The sequence below is a fragment of the Camelus ferus genome, chromosome 6 (assembly GCF_009834535.1).
Source record: "Camelus ferus isolate YT-003-E chromosome 6, BCGSAC_Cfer_1.0, whole genome shotgun sequence".
NCBI lineage: Eukaryota > Metazoa > Chordata > Mammalia > Artiodactyla > Camelidae > Camelus > Camelus ferus.
The window spans coordinates 17,517,768-17,536,372 of record NC_045701.1 but is presented as its reverse complement, the minus strand read 5'-3'; the positions used below and the strand labels follow the sequence as shown (position 1 = coordinate 17,536,372).

General features: G+C 43.5%; 1 non-coding gene across 1 annotated transcript; it reads right to left on the bottom strand.

Annotated features, from left to right (window-relative positions):
• Positions 1-4,467: 4,467 nt before the first annotated feature.
• LOC116664622 lies at positions 4,468-4,574 on the bottom strand. The gene has a single exon (XR_004321140.1). It is a non-coding gene; the product is annotated as a U6 spliceosomal RNA (small nuclear RNA).
• Positions 4,575-18,605: the final 14,031 nt, after the last annotated feature.

The following is an 18,605-nucleotide window of genomic DNA, read 5'->3' as shown; positions in this document are numbered from 1 at the left end:
CCCAGGTGAGAATGGGCAGCCTCTGTGTCAGTCCTGCAGTCCCCAGGATAGCCTAACTTTATGACCCAGGGAACACGTGCTCACCTGAATGTCACAGGACTAAGCCTGGAGGCACTGACACCACCCAGCAAGCTTTGGATTTGCCTTCAGAGCTTCTTCTCAACTGTTTATGACATGGTTAAGAATTCTGCACACGGCGCTGAAGAGGAGGCATCACATAAAAGTGAGAATTTTAGACAGCATCTCACCATAGGCATGAACCTCTGGGGAGCTTGTAAAAATTGGGTTCTTTTGTGTTTCTAGTTGATAAGAAGAGTAAGTTCCTGCCCAGACATGCTTAGGGTCCTTCCTAAACCTCTCACACTGTGCTACACAGAAGAAGCTTACTAACTTCCCAGGAAATCCAGCATCGAAGCCTACTGTGTCTTTTCAGCGCCACAAGGAATGATTTGTGGGAAGAAGGAAGCCGTCCGAGGACCCAGTCAGACGGTGGTCCACAGAGGACTTTTGATGATTAAAAAGGCACATACCACCCTGTATGCATAAGGAGGCACTCTTTGTGGGCCCATTATATTGGCTGCCAAGTCGGAAGTTCTTATTGCAAAGCTGCCCCAGCTCATCACTTTGGTTCCTGTCTGCATTGGTCCTCCATCAGATTCTTTAGTGAGCTACTATTCCCAAATCCAGATTTTCATGTCTTCTGGAGACAGAATGCTGCCCTACCCCCGTGCTTTCAGCAGACCTGCTCCCCTTTCTACACCCACCTCCTGTCACCTACCTCATACTCAAGCCACAGGAGTTATCCCCAAATCTCAGAACGCTTATGGTACCGTTTCCTGCACTGTGTTAAACACTTCAGGCTAACGATGCTCTCCATGTTTTGCACATTCACATCTCTTAAGTAAATTTTTTTTATAAATGAAGCTTCCAAATTGCCTGTGAACGGTTACAAAGCACGTCGAGACACAATCAGGACTAGTCAAGTATGAAGCAGGACAGAGGAAAAGTGTTTCAAAGCAGGCGCACGGACCTCAAGTTATTGTCAATTTTACTCCATTGTTAGGATTTCCCTAATGTTGTATTTGTTCCATCGCGTCAAGGTTGATCTGCCATCTATGCAATCCACTGATCTTCAGACAGGAATTAATTGCAGAACTCAACAACTGTCAGAGTAAGGCACTTAGTTTAAAAATACAGTTTTCTGTTGCAGATCTTTGCTAATGATGATTTTCTAAAACTGAACTTCAGGAGGTAATAACACCAAAAGCAGAAACAGAAAATAGCTCCGTGCACATCGAGACTTGCCAAAAGGAATCTGAAAGCCTGTTATGTATTCCACACTGAGCTCACATATACTACACATGTAAAATGTTTCTTACACATCTTTATTGGAATAATTTTCAGTAACATTAAAATAAATCATCGCTCTTTAGTTGTATACATGACAAAAATAAAGAAGGAAAATGTAACAAACTAATTTTTAAATAATCCTGGTTTCTAATCCGTATTTAATATCACAGGGCCACTTTTTCTCCTACTCATGCAACTAAGGACACAAATAAATAAGTGCATCCTGGTTATTTTTCAAAGATGCTTATTTATTTACTTCTAATTTAACGTTTATCAAAGTTACATACATGCATAATAGCAACTCAGGAGATAATGATGGAGAGCATTAAATTCAGAAGTTTTTCTATTGACTTCCAAAAATAAAAGATAAAGATCTGGGTCACTTATGCTGGCCCCTTCTCTTCTGCTCCTAGCATTTGATAGTTAAATGTCCAACATGTCTCCTTGCAGCTTTAAATATGCTATTTCTTGCCCCACTGACTTCCAATATCTTTCTTGATACTGTATTTGTAAAATAAAGATATTGGCGTCCTACTCTTTCCTCCACCTTTTCTCCTCCCCCCTGCATTCCCCCTTTCGTCACCTGCACTTTGGTGCTGACAATGTGGTTTACGTTTACATTCATCTTGGCGACCACAAGCAAATGTACTTAGTCTGCAAATTGACAGTAAACATCTAATACAACAAAACCTGCGTACATTATTAGGATTGTGTAAATTGTGTTCATTGTTATATCGAACAGCATGCCAGGATCGCACTTCTTTCTTTGCAGGTCTTGTCTCATGATTGCTCAGTCATTGGTAGATAAATTTCTAGCATCAGAGTTAAAAGCGTTTTATTCCATTTATACTCAGTTACATAAACTCAAACAACATTGTACTTTGTTTCGTAGTGAGACCATTCTGCTTCTTCTCTTTTGTTCGTTTATTTTTCTTAGAGTTTCTAATTTTATTCTTCATTTTAGTTTGGATTTTAGCCTTTCTGATATGACCAAATATGCCCAAGTTATCTTATGAAGACATTTGTAAATTTTTCTACTCAGAATCTGAACTCTCTTTTACTATGCTGGGAATTTCCTGCTGGGTAAGTCTTTGGTGGATGGGGAGGTCAAAGCCCAGGTTCCTTTACTGGAAGCTCAAAATGCCTACAACCTGCTTTCCTGATCTCCTCTGCATCCATGGTCATGGACATGTTACCTAGGATTTGCTCATCAGATTTCCCTACTCAGAACTTTGAATTGAGAACCAGTGATTCAGAAAACCAGGGACCACAGAGTATTTGCTCTGGGTGGGATGGTGGTGTTGGTGGCAGCTGCCAGAGTCTTGAGTTTCTGTGGACTCCAAGACAGCAGTGTCCAGGGCCAGCGGCGGCAGCAGTGAGACCGGCTGCACAGCCAGCCAGCTCCGGGGCGGGGAGTGGTGTCCTTCCAGCCTAAGCTGTGGCCTAATTTTGGCAACTGCCCGGTTATGTTCAGCCACCCCTCCCTGTGCACTTTCCTCAGTCTGATACTTCACCTTGCCAGTCATGAGATACACATTTTCTGTGTCTTTGATATCTAAAAAGGTTTCTGTTCTCACCTCCCACTTGAATGGGCAAAAATCCTAGGCTGAACATTCTTTTCCTCAAAGCTTTGAAGTGTCTGGTTCTGTTGTCCTCTAGCACCCCAAGTTGCTTTTGAGAAGAATGCTGTCAGTCGTATTCTTGTTCCTTCGTATGTTTAAAAAATAATTTCAGAAAGGTTTGGAGATCTCTTCATCCCTGGCATTCTGAATTCCCACACCTCTGTCTAGATGAGAGTTTCTATCCATTATTTGGAGTCAGCACTTGGTGTGCCCTTTCGTTTGGGAGATCCCAGTATTTCCGCTCTGAGAAAAATCTCTTTTCTTATTATTTACTTTCCCTCAATTCCTTCTTTCTAGGAGGCGTATTCATCCAGTCTGAACTCCTTGGATGTGTCCTGTCCCTACGGCTCCTAACGTTTCTTGCATTCTCCCCCATCTCTGCCTTTTTCCTTTATTTTCTGAGAAATTATTTAGCTCTAATCCTCTCATTGATTTTTTTTTTTAACTTTTGGCAATTGTGTTCTAACGAGTCGGAGACTTTTTCCTAGTTCTCTGAGTGTTTCTTTTTATAGCATTCAAATCTTCTATAAGTATATTTTCTAATCTCTCTGAGTTTATGATTTAGGGAGGTTTTAAGCAATTTTCTTTTATTTTATGAATTATTTCTTTTCTCCATAGCCTCTTGTTGGATTATTTGAGTTCTGGTAGTTTTCCTCATTTGCTTTGTGCTTTTCAGCAGTCTACACCTCGCTACCCTGAAGATCAGGTAGCAGGAATGGTACTCCTCTGCTACAGGGAAAGGAAAACCGTGTCTGGCCAGGATACAAAATAATTTAAATTTGCAAGGTTTCCCTACTTGCTGGCCATGAGAAGCCTGTGAAGTTACAATTTATGTGTGATCAAAGTGAGGTGCTTCTCTGGACAAATCTTCATACGATGCTCAGCACAGAATGGTGAGATGACGTCCATTGGGAGGTCAGGACACAGGCACAAAAACTCAAATCTGCTCTGTCCTGGGCCCGGCCCCAGGCCCGTGTTGATAACGCTAATACTTTCCGAGGGCTGAGAATCACTGTCTCTCACTGTTGACAAATCTTCCCCTACTGCTTCTCTCTCTGCTTACAACTGAACTTTCATCTCTGTCAGTCACCTAGCATCTACCAGAGGTAAGGAAATGTTGTCTAGATCGGTGGTTCTGAATATGTTCTAGGTCACTGACCGCTTTGAGAATCTGCAGAGAACACCAGCTCCTTCCCCTAGAAAAACGTCCATGTCCAGGATGGCTTGCATGGAATTATAAGGATTTCAACCCATCAGTAGACCTTGTGACCCCAAATTAAATACTCTTTTCCCTTTTTTTGTATATATATATATATTTTTATTGCAGTGTAGTCAGTTTACAATGTTGCATCGGTTTCTGGTGTACAGCACAATGCTTCAGTCATACACGAACATACATATATTCGTTTCCATACCCTTCCTCACCACAAGTTACCACAAGATACTGAACATAGTTCCCTGTGGTATACAGTATAAACTTGCTGTTTATCTACTTAAAAATATGGAACACTTCACAAATTTGCGTGTCATCCTTGCGCAGGGGCCCTGCTTACCTTCTCTGAATCGTTCCAATTTTAGTATATGTGCTGCGGAAGTGAGCACTAAACACTCTTTTCTATGTTCTGAAAAGTCCAAGTTTTATACATTGGAAGACTATCCAACAGGCAATACAGGTATTTAACCATGTCGGAAAGGGTCCTGCTACCAGCATTACTCTTAGAAAAGCGAGTGAAGAATTCTGATAATAGTGCTTTATCAAAAGATCTTCTGCTGACGACTGGAGTTAAAAAACAAACAAATGTCTAGGGCACAAAAGTTAGGAATTCCAGACCCCTCCCTGACAAGGAGATCTGAACTATGTGAAAACGTTCTTCAAAATTAGTTCCTGGTTTGATTGTGTGCCTCTGGCCTGAGAATAAACCAGTTATCCTGTCCAGTGACACAGGGGACATCTCTCTGTGACTGGCATGAACACAGGGCTGGATTTGGTTCGTAGAAGAAGCTATGCAGGTGGAAAGCCACGTCCGCAGAACCACTGAGGGTCTGACCCAGCTTGCCATTCTCTCTGGACTCTCCTCCGCCGTCTTGTCCCTCTGAAGGCAACATTTAACCTGGTCTGCGTCCTGCTCTTTGGGTGTGGGGAGATGGAGTCTTGTAGTCCACAAAGATGCAGCATCATGACAGGGAGCTGTGTCTAGTCCGGGGTCCCTGCTATCCTCACGCTAACGCCGGGGGATGTCACTTCTCTTACTGGAGTTTGTGTCAAGGCAGCAAGAGGAAAATCCGGAACCTGATACAGAATGTCCTTGCCCACTTCCCCTCCTACCTGGAGGAATGAGTTCTGGAAAAGCTACCCAACCTTACCGTAAACAATATCACCTTAACTTTCGTATGGAGTAATACATGACCCTTAGGATTGAGTCACTGAGGAGTAACCACTCACCAGCTCTGAAAACCTACTTTGAATTGTTAACAAAAAAGCCCACACAACTCACTTCTATTAAGATGTAAGCGCTAATTTTCCAGCACACACTTTGTGTGCCAGAGCTATTTAATAGATATGTTCCAAAGATGTCTGATCGCCTGAGGTCACTGCTGGGTGTCAGAGGCAAAGAACCTCCATGGGGCTTTTTGGCTCTATTTTACCGCCTCACTCAGGACTTGCTTGTGCCAGAACCAGGAGATGCTGACCTTTCATAATTGAGGCAGTCTCCTCAAAGGTCAGCCCTGACAGAAGACTCTGTAATTGGTGTGGTTGGAGTTGCTGAATCCACGGGCTATGTCAGCTCAGAGGAGTAGTCTGCTGTTTCCTCTTACTGCTCTACGGACAGCAACTCAGCTCCGGCCACCTGAGGCTTTTATATCCCCAACTGGGGAGGGAAAAATCAACCAAAGGCAGCATCCCTGAGGGCAGGGATTTTGTCCTTTTCCGTCACGGAGTCCGTAATATTTAGCCCAGTGCCCAAAGTTTACTAAATATTTATTCTCTCAGTGATTGAATGAACAAATAAAAAACATTTTTATAATAAATAGTTATGAACCACTAGAATTTTCCTGGAGTTTCCTGAAGGGATATACCCAATTTAGCCATTTCTTGGAACTGGAGATAAAGATTCCCACAGTCTTACCCTGAGCTTCCCTTCCTGAGGGAGAGGGTGTCATGTGCCTTTTATGCCTCATAGCCACCCTTCTCAATCTATGTCGTGGTTTTCATTTTACAGACAAGGGAACTGAGACTTAGAAAGATGAGAGAACTTTTCAAGGATGTAGGGATAAGTGCATGTGGACCTGAGATCTGAAATTCCAGTCTGTCAGAATCTGACATCCAAACTGGTACAGCCACCATGAAGAACAATATTGAGGTTCCTTGAGAAACTAAAAATGGAGTTTATGATCCACTGATCCCACTCCTGGGCATATATCTGGAGAAAATGCTAACTTGAACAGATAAATGCACCCCGACGTTCATGGCAGCACTGTGTACAATAGCCAAAACATGGAAACAGCCTAAATGTCCACTGACAGGTGACTAGAAAAAGATGTGGTATATATACATTCAATGAGATATTACTCAACCATAAATAATGAAATAATGCCATTTGCAGCAACATGGATGGGCCTAGAGATTATCATATTAAGTGAAGTAAGTCAGCAGAGAAAGACAAACATCATATGGTATCACTTATATGTGGAATCTAAAAATTATGCTACAAATGGACTTATTTACAAACAGGAAATAGACTTGCAAATGTAGAAAACAAACTATGGTTACCACAGGGGAAAGGAATTGGAGTTGGGGGGGAAGATAAATTAGGAGTTTGGGAATAACATATACTCACTACTATATATAAAATAGATAAACAACAAGGTCCTACTGTATAGCACAGGGGGCTATACACAATATCTTGTAAAACCTATAATGGAAAAGAATCTGAAAAAGAATATATATTTTGTGTGTGTGTGCGTGTGTGTGTGTGTGTATAAGTGAATCACTTTGCTATACACCGGACACTAACACAACATTATAAATCAACTATACTCCAATAAAAATAAATAAATAGAAAAGAAAAAACCCTAAATGACTATTGTCATATGAAAAAAAAAAAAACCTCAGTAATAATATACAGTAAAAAAGAAAAAAAATGGAAAGAATCTGACTTCTGAAGACATCCCTACCACATAGCACTGGGTTAGCCCTTGCAGGGTTTTACTTATCCCCTAAATGTCTCTAGCTTTATCTGAAGTTCCCATCACCTACAAAGATGAGAATAATGCCTCCACTAAGCCCCAGTTCAGACGCAGCACGTTTATGTAAATGTGGGGCTGTAGCCCTTTACTGTTAGCGCTGCATTGGGAGGACCTTCAGTTAGGGTGGATGGAAGTGTGACATGCTCTGGATTAGAACTAAGGCTGAGGGTGTGGAGCACGAGACAAACGTCCGTCCTCGGGGACAGCTTCTTAGGGATACAAATCTGTAGAGAAGTTCCCATTGCTAGGGGGCAGGGGGAGACCCCAACCTAGTGCACCTTCCACAGCCTAAATGTATCCATCATCTTTCAGAGGGAGAGGTCCTGGGTAATGGGGAACACTCTTGACTCTACCAACAGAACTGCACAAACACCCTTGGGAAAGGTCACCAACCACATCCCCATAGCATCAGTAAGATGCCAAGGGGAAGGCTCTGGACTCAGCTGCCCACCCAAGAGGAAGTGGGGACCCCAGGCCAGCCTTGGGTGTGGAAGACTGCTGAGTGGCCCAGAGACTCCGGGCACTGGCTCTCTCCCGAGGCGTGGGGGCAGGTGTCTCACACAAAGGGAGCTCTTACCTCCCCCCACATTCTACAAGATTAACAGCCAGTCAGGGGCTCCCAGGAATACGACTCATTAGCTCTCTTTCTACCAGACAGGGATGATTTGGCCTGGTTCTAGTTCTACCCAAATGCAGTAAACAGTTTTTTTTTCCCCCTAAAGATTGCCTATTCCTGTCTTTCACCTCCCTTGCATGTGGCAAGGAGAAATAAGATAATATATGTGCAATGCTTTGAGCTCCTTGGGAAAGCAGCACTCTCTAAGTGCATGATATTAATAATAGCAATATTTCTGTTACCACGAAGACAGGCTGAGTCCATCTTTCACGTGTCCTTTTAAGTCATTTTCCCTGCGGCTGCCTCTCCTGGTAAAATGGTTCTGAGTGAGCCATACAAATCTCTGGTTTTAAAATACTCATTGGGGAAAACACTAGTTAGTTTCCATATTACCTGGAAGGGGAATATTCTGATGTTTGTTTCTTGAAATAAGGGTGCTTTGGTAGATGAAAAGTGAGAGCACAGGCAACCCACATGTCACAGAGCTGAGAAAGAGGCAATAGTGTGGGAAATAGAAACCCATGGAAGCCCTGCACGCCATGGTCAGGATTCCAGGCCAGCTCCCTGAAGAGCGATGAGGTCAAGTGACATGAAACTCCTTTCTTGGGAGTCAGGAAACACAACAAGTCTTCTTGCCTTAAGGAAACAGAGCAAGGTAGCAAGGTTCCCATGTCCAGAGCCAAGAGCCTCACGCTATTAGAAACAGACCTGAGGTTACTATGCCCAACATTGACAAAACACCATGATGATAATGCTGGTGATAATGACGATGATGACGATGATGATGATGATGCTGGTGATAATGACGATGATGACGATGATGATGATGATGCTGGTGATAATGACGATGATGACAATGATGATGATGATGCTGGTGATGATGATGACGATGGTGATGATAATGATCATGATGATGGTGATGGTGGTGATGATGATAATGACGATGACGATGATGATGATGGTGACAACGATGATGATGGTGATGATGATGATGGTGATGATGGTGGTGATGATGACGGTGATGATGATGATGATGATGATGGTGATGATGCTATGATGGTGATGATGGTGATGATGGTGATGATGGTGATGATGATGATGATGGTGATGGTGATGGTGATGATGGTGATGATGGTGATAGCCACCATTTATAAAAAGTTCGCCCCTCCAGAGACAGAGCTAGACTCTTTATACTCCTTGTCCCATTTTATTTAATCCTCTAAACAAACCTACATGGTTGACACTATTGTTTTTAAAACTCAGAGATGTTTAGCATGTTGCCCAATGTCACACAGCAACAACTTAAAAGTTGAGGTTCCAGTTGAAAATAATATGCTGTGGCTACTTAAAAAAAGAGAGAGAAAAGTGGGGTTTGCTCCTTTGCTGTGACATCCCCCTCCTACCTCCTCTCCATCCATTCAAATGCATTTGGTGCTGTTTGTGTCTGTTCTGCGAATACAGCGATGAGTAAATAAATGTCTCCATCCTGGAGGAACAGGAACATGCCCCAAATGACACTGTGCAGGCTACGAGCACAGAAGTGAGGTCTGTTTCCTGGTTTGCTCACCACCCGCAGGGCGGGCTGTGAGCCTGTGGTTTCCAAGCCTTTAGCCTCTGTGCCTGGGTTCACTCTCTCTCCAAATCCCTCCTTCCTTAGGAGGCTGCAAACATGTCATAAATAAAACCAAAGAACAGGGTGGAGCCATGGGCAGTAAAGAACACAGACTTCAGTGTAGATTAAAGCTGGGTTTTAACTCTGGATTTCCCACCTACTTGCTGTGTGACCATGAACAAGTCACCGCCTCTCTCTCTGAGCCTCAGTTGCTCCTATTTTAAATGCAGTTAACACTATTCATTGTGAAAGGCGATTGAGAGCATTAAATGAGCTATTGCATTTAAAGGGCCCAATGTAGGCGCTGGCAGCTCTAAGACTCTCAATTGTGGTAAATGCTCTTTCTGTTGTAAAATCCAAGAAGAATGTTCAAAAACAGCCAGGCTTTAAGAGTAAAATCTACTGGAGACTAGGGACGTGCCAGCATGACCATTCTGAAGCCTGTGAAATCTGTAATATAACCTCCTTCCAGCATCCACACTTGTCCAAAACTCCTCTGCACAGGAAGATTACTAATAAAATGGGGACAAAAGAAATCACGAGGAAACCATTCATTCAGTAACCAAATAAAGCCAGTACAAAACCACCCACTGCCCCCTAGCACAACAGAGGGGCGGGCCGCAAGGCAGGGGGCCGAGGGTGGCTGGAGAGCCCCCTTGTTAAACAGAGCTCTGAAGAGAGGGTTGCCATTCACTGGCTGTGGCGCCTGGGGGTTCGGGATTGTCCACCCTTACCTAACAAACACTGGCGTCATCAGTAGGGGATGGACACAGCCCTGGGCGTAATTAACTGCCTTCTGCTTCACCCCGTGCTGGCCCTTGTTCTTAGGAGACCAAGAATGAATTTGGTATTTTGCCTTGATGAAGGAAAACAAGTCTAAGTGTGAAAAAAAAATTCCAACTTTCTTGTATGACTGGCAAGAGTGTCTGGTTTTATCCTTTCACACCGACCACACACTCGATTTTTCTTTCCTCGCCGGAGAATGTCATTGTGAGGCAGACCAAATGTGACAATTTAAATGTGTACCCCAGGGCTTAAGTATCATAATGCCAGAAATTCAAGTGATCCTGGTTGATACAGTCTGACCTCCAGCTTCAGGCCTTGGAAAAGGGAGCTCTGCTGTCCAAACACAAAACAAATAAGACCTTTTTTAATAAAGGATTCTGTCAAGTGTCCTTTTTTCTTTATTTTGCCTCTGGTCACACTCCATCAGAAGTCTGAATATGAAAATCCTTTCCTGCTGTGCTTGGTCTATTTTCCTTTTTTTAACTAAAAATTTTCCTCATTTCCTTTTTAAAAAAACAAGATGTATAAACAACTACAGTTAATTATTTTAAGGTAGAGCTCTCAAACGGCTGATGAAGAAGAAATGGTGCAAACTGACAGAAGTACTGGCATAAATGCAGCGGCCTGAGGCAGTTCCACAAACACCCCAAAGACGCTGTCGCTGATACCTGGATATCCGTGGCCCTTCTTCCTTGCCGCTAGGACCTGATCTGGTTTCGGCATTCACTTCTGCCCCATATGAGTCACAGATACATCCTGAATGGCCCGAGCCAGTGATGGAGATATCATTTTTCTTGGTTTAGAGGTGGACATGGATGCTAGTCCCAGTCAATGAAATGTGAGGGACGGCCCATTGGGAGTCTTCCAGGAATGGTTTTAAAAAGAACTAACAAGCCCAAGAGCCACCTTATTTTGTAACATTTTATGTAAGGTAATATTTTTTTCCTTATTCTTTAAGCCTATTGAGTTGGAGAGTTCTCATTTGTCACTGAAAACATTCAAGCTGATAAATGATAACTGCTCAACTCATTTTGTAATCTCCTTGATGGAAAATGCTGTCAGAGTCAATTTCCCACCATCACAAGGAAATCCGTGTAGCAGTCACCTGTTGCCACTGCTCAGCCTCGGTTCAACTTTCTTAGGAGAGCGGTCAGTGCTTCTCAGACTTGAATGTGCAGATGAGTCATGGGTTGGGGAGGGCTCAGGGGTCTTGTGAAAACACAAAGTCTGATTCCGGGGCCTGGGACTCAGCATTTCTCCCTGGTGATGCCGATGTTGCTGCTCCAGGGACCCCTCTTTGCATATCAAGGATCTGTATTTCCACTGGGAAAGCCAAGCAAGTCTTTAGATTAAACTAGGGTCAGCAAACTATAGTCATAGATCTGTTTTTGTATGGATCTGGAGCAAAGAATGGTTTTTACCTTTTTTAAAGAATTGTAAAAGGAAGGAAGAAAAGAAGGAAGGGAAAAAAGAAGGAAAGAAAGAAAGAAAGGGAGGAAAGAAAGCAATGCAGATAGTAGAGTGGGTGGCTCCAAGCAGGGATTAGTAAGACTTTTCTGCACATAACCGGACAGCGAACATTCTCAGCTCTACAGGCAATACAATCACTGCTACAACTACTCAACTCTGCTGCGGTGGCTAAAAGCAGCCACAGACAATATATAACTGACTGAGCCTGGCTGTGTACCAATAAAACTTTATTTACAAAAACAGGCAGCAGGTCAGATTTGGCCCATGGGCCACAGTTTTCCTACCCCTGGTGTGGAGCCACAATTCCTTTTGATCAAAAAGAAAAAGAAAAAAAGGAATCTGATCAAACACTTTATTAGGTAAACTTGTTTTTGAAAGATTTTTGGATGTTTTAAAATAAATAAGTTCCTCTCTTAAGGAGTGATGAACATTTGTGATCAGTGGGGATATTATGAAGGATGAGCCAACAATCTTAAAGAAGCTCCCAAGAAGGAGTGACCGAAGCGTTGAGCTGTGGCTGCCTCTGGGTCATGGGCCGCCCTGCAGACGTGGACTTTGAGCGATCTCCATAGACACACGAGCTCTGGCATGTTTGCATAACCCACTTTCCCAGGCCCGCTGTCCAGCAGATAGAAACAGCTAACAGCTAGAAACTCAGCACAGGGTTCTTTTGGCTCGACCTCACACACTTATTCTGTGGGAAATCTGTCCCCCTTCAAATCCACAAATGGTTCTTACAGCTGTAGTCTCCGTTGGCTCTGACTGTTAGTCCTCATGGCCACATTTCCAAAAGTTCTTCTCTTCTCTGCTCCAGATTTCTTTGGCAATAACAAAGGCAGCAGGTGGCCAAGTCAGGGAAGGGACAGCCGTGAACGCACATGGTTCTACTACTGTCCTCCCAGCTCAGGTAATGAGGCCAAGGCCAAGGACACTGGTATTTGAGCCAACAGTGCTTGTACCATGGGCATCGGTGACTCCAATGAACGCCACTGAGGCCCTGTTGTTGCTGTTTCCCTGCCTCTGTTCCCTGTGGCGCATGCTAGTCTGCAGCCATCCAGACTTGGATGAAACGGCTTTTTTCAGTGTACTTTCCCCTTGACGGTCTTATCACAGCTTCCTTAACCTAAGGTTCAGGCATGTGTTCTTTGAAGCTGAGCCTTGTTGTAGCTCAAATAATGACCCCCAAAGTTAACCTCAGGCTCCAATACCTGGATCCTGTGAAGTTGTCACGTATGGCAAAAGAGACTTTGCAGACACAATTAAGGATTTTGAGACGGGGACAGTGTTCTGGGTTATTTTAGCAGGTCCTAAATGTAATCACAAGTGTCCCTGTAAGGGTAACGGGGCAGGCAGGGAAAGACTTGCTGACAGGAGGGGAGAAGGTGGTGTGACCATGGAAGCAGACACTGCAGTGACGCGGCCACAAACCAACAAATGCCAGCAGCCACCAAGAGCTGGAAGAGGCAAAAAGTGGATTTTCCTCTGGAAACCCAAGAAGGAATCAGCCCTGCCTACATTTTGATTTTAGCCCCATAAGACTAATTTCACATTTCTGGCCTCCAAAATGTAAGAGTACAGGTATTTTTTAAGCCCCTAAGTTTATGGTAATTTGCTACAGTGGCAACAAACAACGAGTAATAAAAGCCTGGAGACGGTCATGCTTGCATTCAGAATCTTCCCCTCCTTCCAAAGTCCTTGAATCACCTATGTTTCCTTAGGTTCCTCTTATTAAGATACCCTTGGCTCACATACCCTACCAGACCTCTGCACGTAATCAGATATACCTAAATCCAAGCTTAGGCTAAACAAGAAATCCTAATGCTTATCTCTTTATAATTAAGTCATATTACTTTTATAAATGACCCTGGAATGGTAGCACGTTGCAGCTTTCCTGTCATTACTTTTCTCTTCACTTCACTCACTCTCAGATTAGATTGTATTAGTTAGACTAGAGAGACAGAGGGTCCATCCAGCGTCTGAAGTTCTTTCCAGCTCAGTGTTGCTATAGTTCCACCTTGTAAAGAGAACTCAAAACACTGAACATCACTCTTCCCAAGGGTGAACATCTCTACCATGCAGATGCAGAGTGATCTTCTAGGAAGAGGCACCATAGTGCTATGGGGAAGGAAGCCTAGCCAACCTGGCAGACGGTATGAAAGGACTTTAATAAATGCATATACATTTTCACGCAAAAATGTACTCCTAAGAATGTATTATAATCAAATTAACCCAGATGTACATGAAGATATATCTGCAAGCATGTTTACCACAATTTAGTTTACAGTTGCAAAAGGGAAGAAGTAAAAGAAGTAGACAAAATATCTTAATACAGGAGATTCTTTAAATAAATCATGATTCTTCTTTATGATTGAATGCTATGCAACCAGTAATATGATGCTATAAAAAATTAATGACATGGGAAATCTTCACATGAAATTAGGAAGAGGAAAAACAAGGCTGTAAAATAATGTTTATTTTAGGTTACCATGAGTATATACACAAAGATAAAAGACTAGAATGATGTGCATGTTTAAAATGGCTATTTCTTGGTCATGGGATTAAGGATGATTTTTATTTTCTTGTGTATGTCTGTATTTTTTTGAATTTCTACAATGAATACACTATTTATGTGATGGAAATGAAAAACAGTAATTTAAAAAGTAGAAATAGCCCTGATCTGAGAGTCAGAATCCTGAGTCCCATTCTGATCTCCATCAAAAACCAGCTGGGTGGCTTTGGGTAAGTCATTTAGTCTCTCTAGGACTCGGTGTCCTCTTCATCAGAAAGAGCCCCAGGGCTGCACACAGGTGTCTGGTGGGAGGCTGAGCAGACACATGAACCCCCGACCCCTGCTTCCATCAAATCAGCTGTGCTGCTCTAAACATCAGGCTTGAACCTTATGTTTCATTTGAGAAAATGTTTCATTTCTAATTATTAAAAATGACCGATTTAGACAGTTTCCAAGCTTCCTTCCAGCAATAATAGGCTTTGACCTAGTGACTATAATTTCACATCCATTCTCGTAACCATTTCCAAGATATTCATACCACATCCTGCTTGAATCGGAGGCTGCTACAGGTAGACCTGAAAAAAGGTGGGAACCCCAGGAAGAGGAACGAGGAAGTCCATCTGTTGGGTTTTGGCACAGGAATGCAGCACATCAAGGCTATTTTGAGTCTGGATTCAATCATCCATCCTACTGGTCTGCCCCTAGTTTGGTGCCTTCCATGAACGAGGTCCTTAGCTCCCTTTTGGCCCATTCTGCCATCCGTCCACGGGTTCTGCAGATGGATGATCACCTGGGTCTCTTTTGTCCTTTTTTAGGACAGCCAACACTGACAGCCAGACACGTGAGCAAAGGCACTTCCAGACTATTTCAGCCCCCGGCATCAGGTCACCATCAACCTCTGACTGTTCCCAGCTGAGGCGCAGACATCATGGAGCAGGGCAAGCTAGCTCTGCTGCACCCTCTCTGAATTCCCGACTCGTGGAACATACAAGCGAAACAAGGTGATTGTTTTATGCCACTAAATTTTAGGATGATGTGTTGCTCAGCAAAAGTTACCAGTGTGGCCCTAGGCCTCATCAGTTATAGATTCAAAAGAAATTGCATTAGCTTGAATAAACCCACGTGTTCCTCTCGCACCCACCTGTTCACACAAGCCCTCCTGCCAAATTGTCTTGGAGGCTCCAGAAGAGTGTCAGATGCCTTTGGCTGACCTCTTCCCCCGTCCCTGCAGCCTTTACTGATGACCAGTCTTGTCCACTGAGCATTCACTGCACCAGATACGTACCCTTCATCTCCCCTAGGCTTTCCTGCTGCCGCTGCTCCCCGTCCGGGTGAATGCTGCCCTGACCTGGGTGCTCTCGTGTCTCGATAAGAACGGAGGAGCTACTCCTAGAAGAAGAGGTACAGAGGGGATTGTAACAGCTGGGCCGTGGGGGAGGCCAGGAGTTGGGAAGGGGCCAGTCCGAGAGTAATTAGGAGATGGTGCACTGCCTGCTAATGGGGATCCGGGTGGGGCACCAAGAGCCTCAGCTTCGAGGGGAGAGAAAGAGAGACAGAAACAGAGAAAAACAGAGAGACGGGGGGAAAGCAATGAGGGCACACACTCTGGAGTCAGAATGCTGGGTCCACACCACAGCACCTGTATGTGCTCTATCACCTTGGGAAGTGACAACTTTTTGTGCCACAGTGTCTTCATCTATCAAATGGGGCAGCTAGTAATACCTCCCTAATGAGACCCTATGCATCAAGCACGTGGGTCAGTGCTGCTTAGAACAGCGCTGTCTCTCTGCAGCAGGGAAAGGCGGCTCCGAGACCTCTGGTTCCCAGGACATCTGTCCAACTTGTAATGGGCCCCGGAGCCGGCCCCTCTCCCCCTGTACATGGAAAGCAATGAAAGAGATAAACAACAAAAATACCCCAGAGTCTCATGCATTACTGGGGCTTGATGTTACCAGGAACAAGTGTCCCCAGAGAGGAGCTTTTCCAGAGACACTTAGCGGGAGTGGGGGTGGGGTGGTGAAGGGGAGAAGAAAGCAGAATTGTTCATTGGGCATTCCCTTAAGTGATTTCCGAGGGTTCGTTTCTAAAGGCAAATACAGTAAACTGTCCCCCTAAGGAGTGACCCAGTGTACCAGAGGCTCCGAAAATATGCAGATGGAATTTCTGGGATTTGTGATGTTGCAATCAGTTGTTTTCACTGTTTTTCAAGTGGCAGCCCCGAGAGGGCTGGCGGCACGCTCTTCTCAATGCCAGAGATAAGCAAAGAGCAGCTGAGAGGGCCTCCCTTGCCAGTCCCCAAGGTAGAGACAGGGGAGGGCCGCATAGAGCACACAAAGGGACACAGCTGGCATTTACACTAAGATGCTGTGCAGAGCTAATCCTGTGCCCTTTGACCCCACACTAAATTCCAATAGGTCAGAGCATCCTTGCTTGGCTTCCCTAATGCATATTATCCTCTCTGGTCAATAAAATTCCCCTCTGTCTCCACACTGACAATAGATGTGAAGGTCAGCTCGCCCCCTCCAGCTGCAACAGTGTCTGAGCTGTCAGTGGGAATTTAAATTAAGGATATAGGTAATCATTTCATTGCTTTTAGGCAAAAACGGGAGAGGCTGTTGCTCTGGCTGCAATCAGATTCTCGGAAGAGAAGTGGAAAGATCTCTTGGCTCCCAGGGGAAAATATTTTAAAGTGCCTAAGTGGGGGCTAGAGCCCACCGTGGCCTGAGGTGGTAAATTTCCTAAGAGAGAGACTCTCTGTTACATTTTTCCTGGTGCAAACCACATTCTTTCTCAGCTGTCACTGTCAGACAGTGTCACCTCCAGTGGATGGAGCCATCATGATTAGCGTGAAATGAATTTCATACGGAAAGAAATGACAAGAAAAGGAAGGCAAGAGGAAATGAAGAGATCGCTAGAGAACTGGGCGGGAAGGAAGCAGCATGTGGATTTGGGAGCCTGCACCCTGGGCCGCCTCTGCTACTGACCAGTTGTGGGACCTTGGGTAGATCCATTAACCTCCCCGGGACTCAGTGCTGTTATCAGCAACATGATTTGATGGAGGTTAAAAGTTCTCGAGGATCCTTTCGGGTGGGTTCCAGTATTTCCCGAGCTTAAAAGTCATTTCAGCTTAGAGCTGTTCAGTGTGCACTAGTCTCATTTTAGAAAGAACGGATGAGAGATGCGTTTTGCCCTCGGAATCCCTAAATCCTATAAAGTTGAGCTGGAACAGAGCCCCACAGATTATCCTGCCCAACCTGCTCATTTAGAAGATGGAGAAACTGAAGTGGCTTTTCTCCTCAGCTTTTTAAACCAACATTTCCCCCTTGATCTCCCCTTTTCTTTCTTCCTTCTCTTTCTAGCTCTCTTTTCTTGACCTCTATTGATGAAAGATCTTCAAATTCAGTTCCAATTTTCTCAAGAAGTCAGTGAGAAATAGAAGATAGAGCCAGAGAGAGAAGGAAGTTGCCGCCTACTTCTTTAACAAGAGTCTTCTTGGAGGTTAGTGGTAAAAGGAGGGGAAAAAACTGGAAAAGAAATTGCACACTTTATCCATTAAAAAATTACAGGATGATTGAAGATTTAATTGCAAAAAATCAGAAGTACTAGATGAAAATAAAGAAAAAAATGTATTTAACCTTGCTTTGGGGGAGGATTTCTGAATATGACGCTGAAGGCAGAAAACAAAGACAAATTGATCAATATATCGCAGTAACATAAAAATTAAAAAGAACTGCATACCAAAAATACCTACATACAATTAAATGCCAAAAGAAAGTTATAGGAAAAAATGTGCAATTCATGTGGCTAAGGATTTGGTCTTCTCAATATATAAAGGTTTTTTTCAACTGAATAAGAAAAATATAAGCACATAGTAAAAGGAGCAAAAAAATGTGAACTGAGAGTCAAAGAAGTATGAATGACCATACTACTCACTACTCTGTGTGGTTCTATAGTGATGGATATGGGTCATTTTACATTTGTTCAAACCCACAGAACGTGCCTCACCAAGAGTAAACCCTAATGTCAACTATGGACTTTAATTCATAACTATGCATCAATATTGGCTCATAATTATGCATCAATAAATATTGGCTCATTGAGTGTAACAAATACACTACTATTGCAAATAACTAATGCAAGATGTTAATAATAGGGAAAAATGAGGGAAGAAGGTGAGGACATGGATGGGAACTCTCCATTCTTTCCATCAGTTTTCTCTAAACCTAAAACTGCTCTAAGAAAATAAAGTCTATTCATGTATTGTTAAAACGGGGGAAAAAAATGAAAAGGCAGAAAGAATTCTTCTATACACCCTTCCTCCCCTCCATACACGCATAAACCCACAGTGTTCACTGAAAGGGCAGCTGAGAAGCTGACAACCTGAGTAATTTA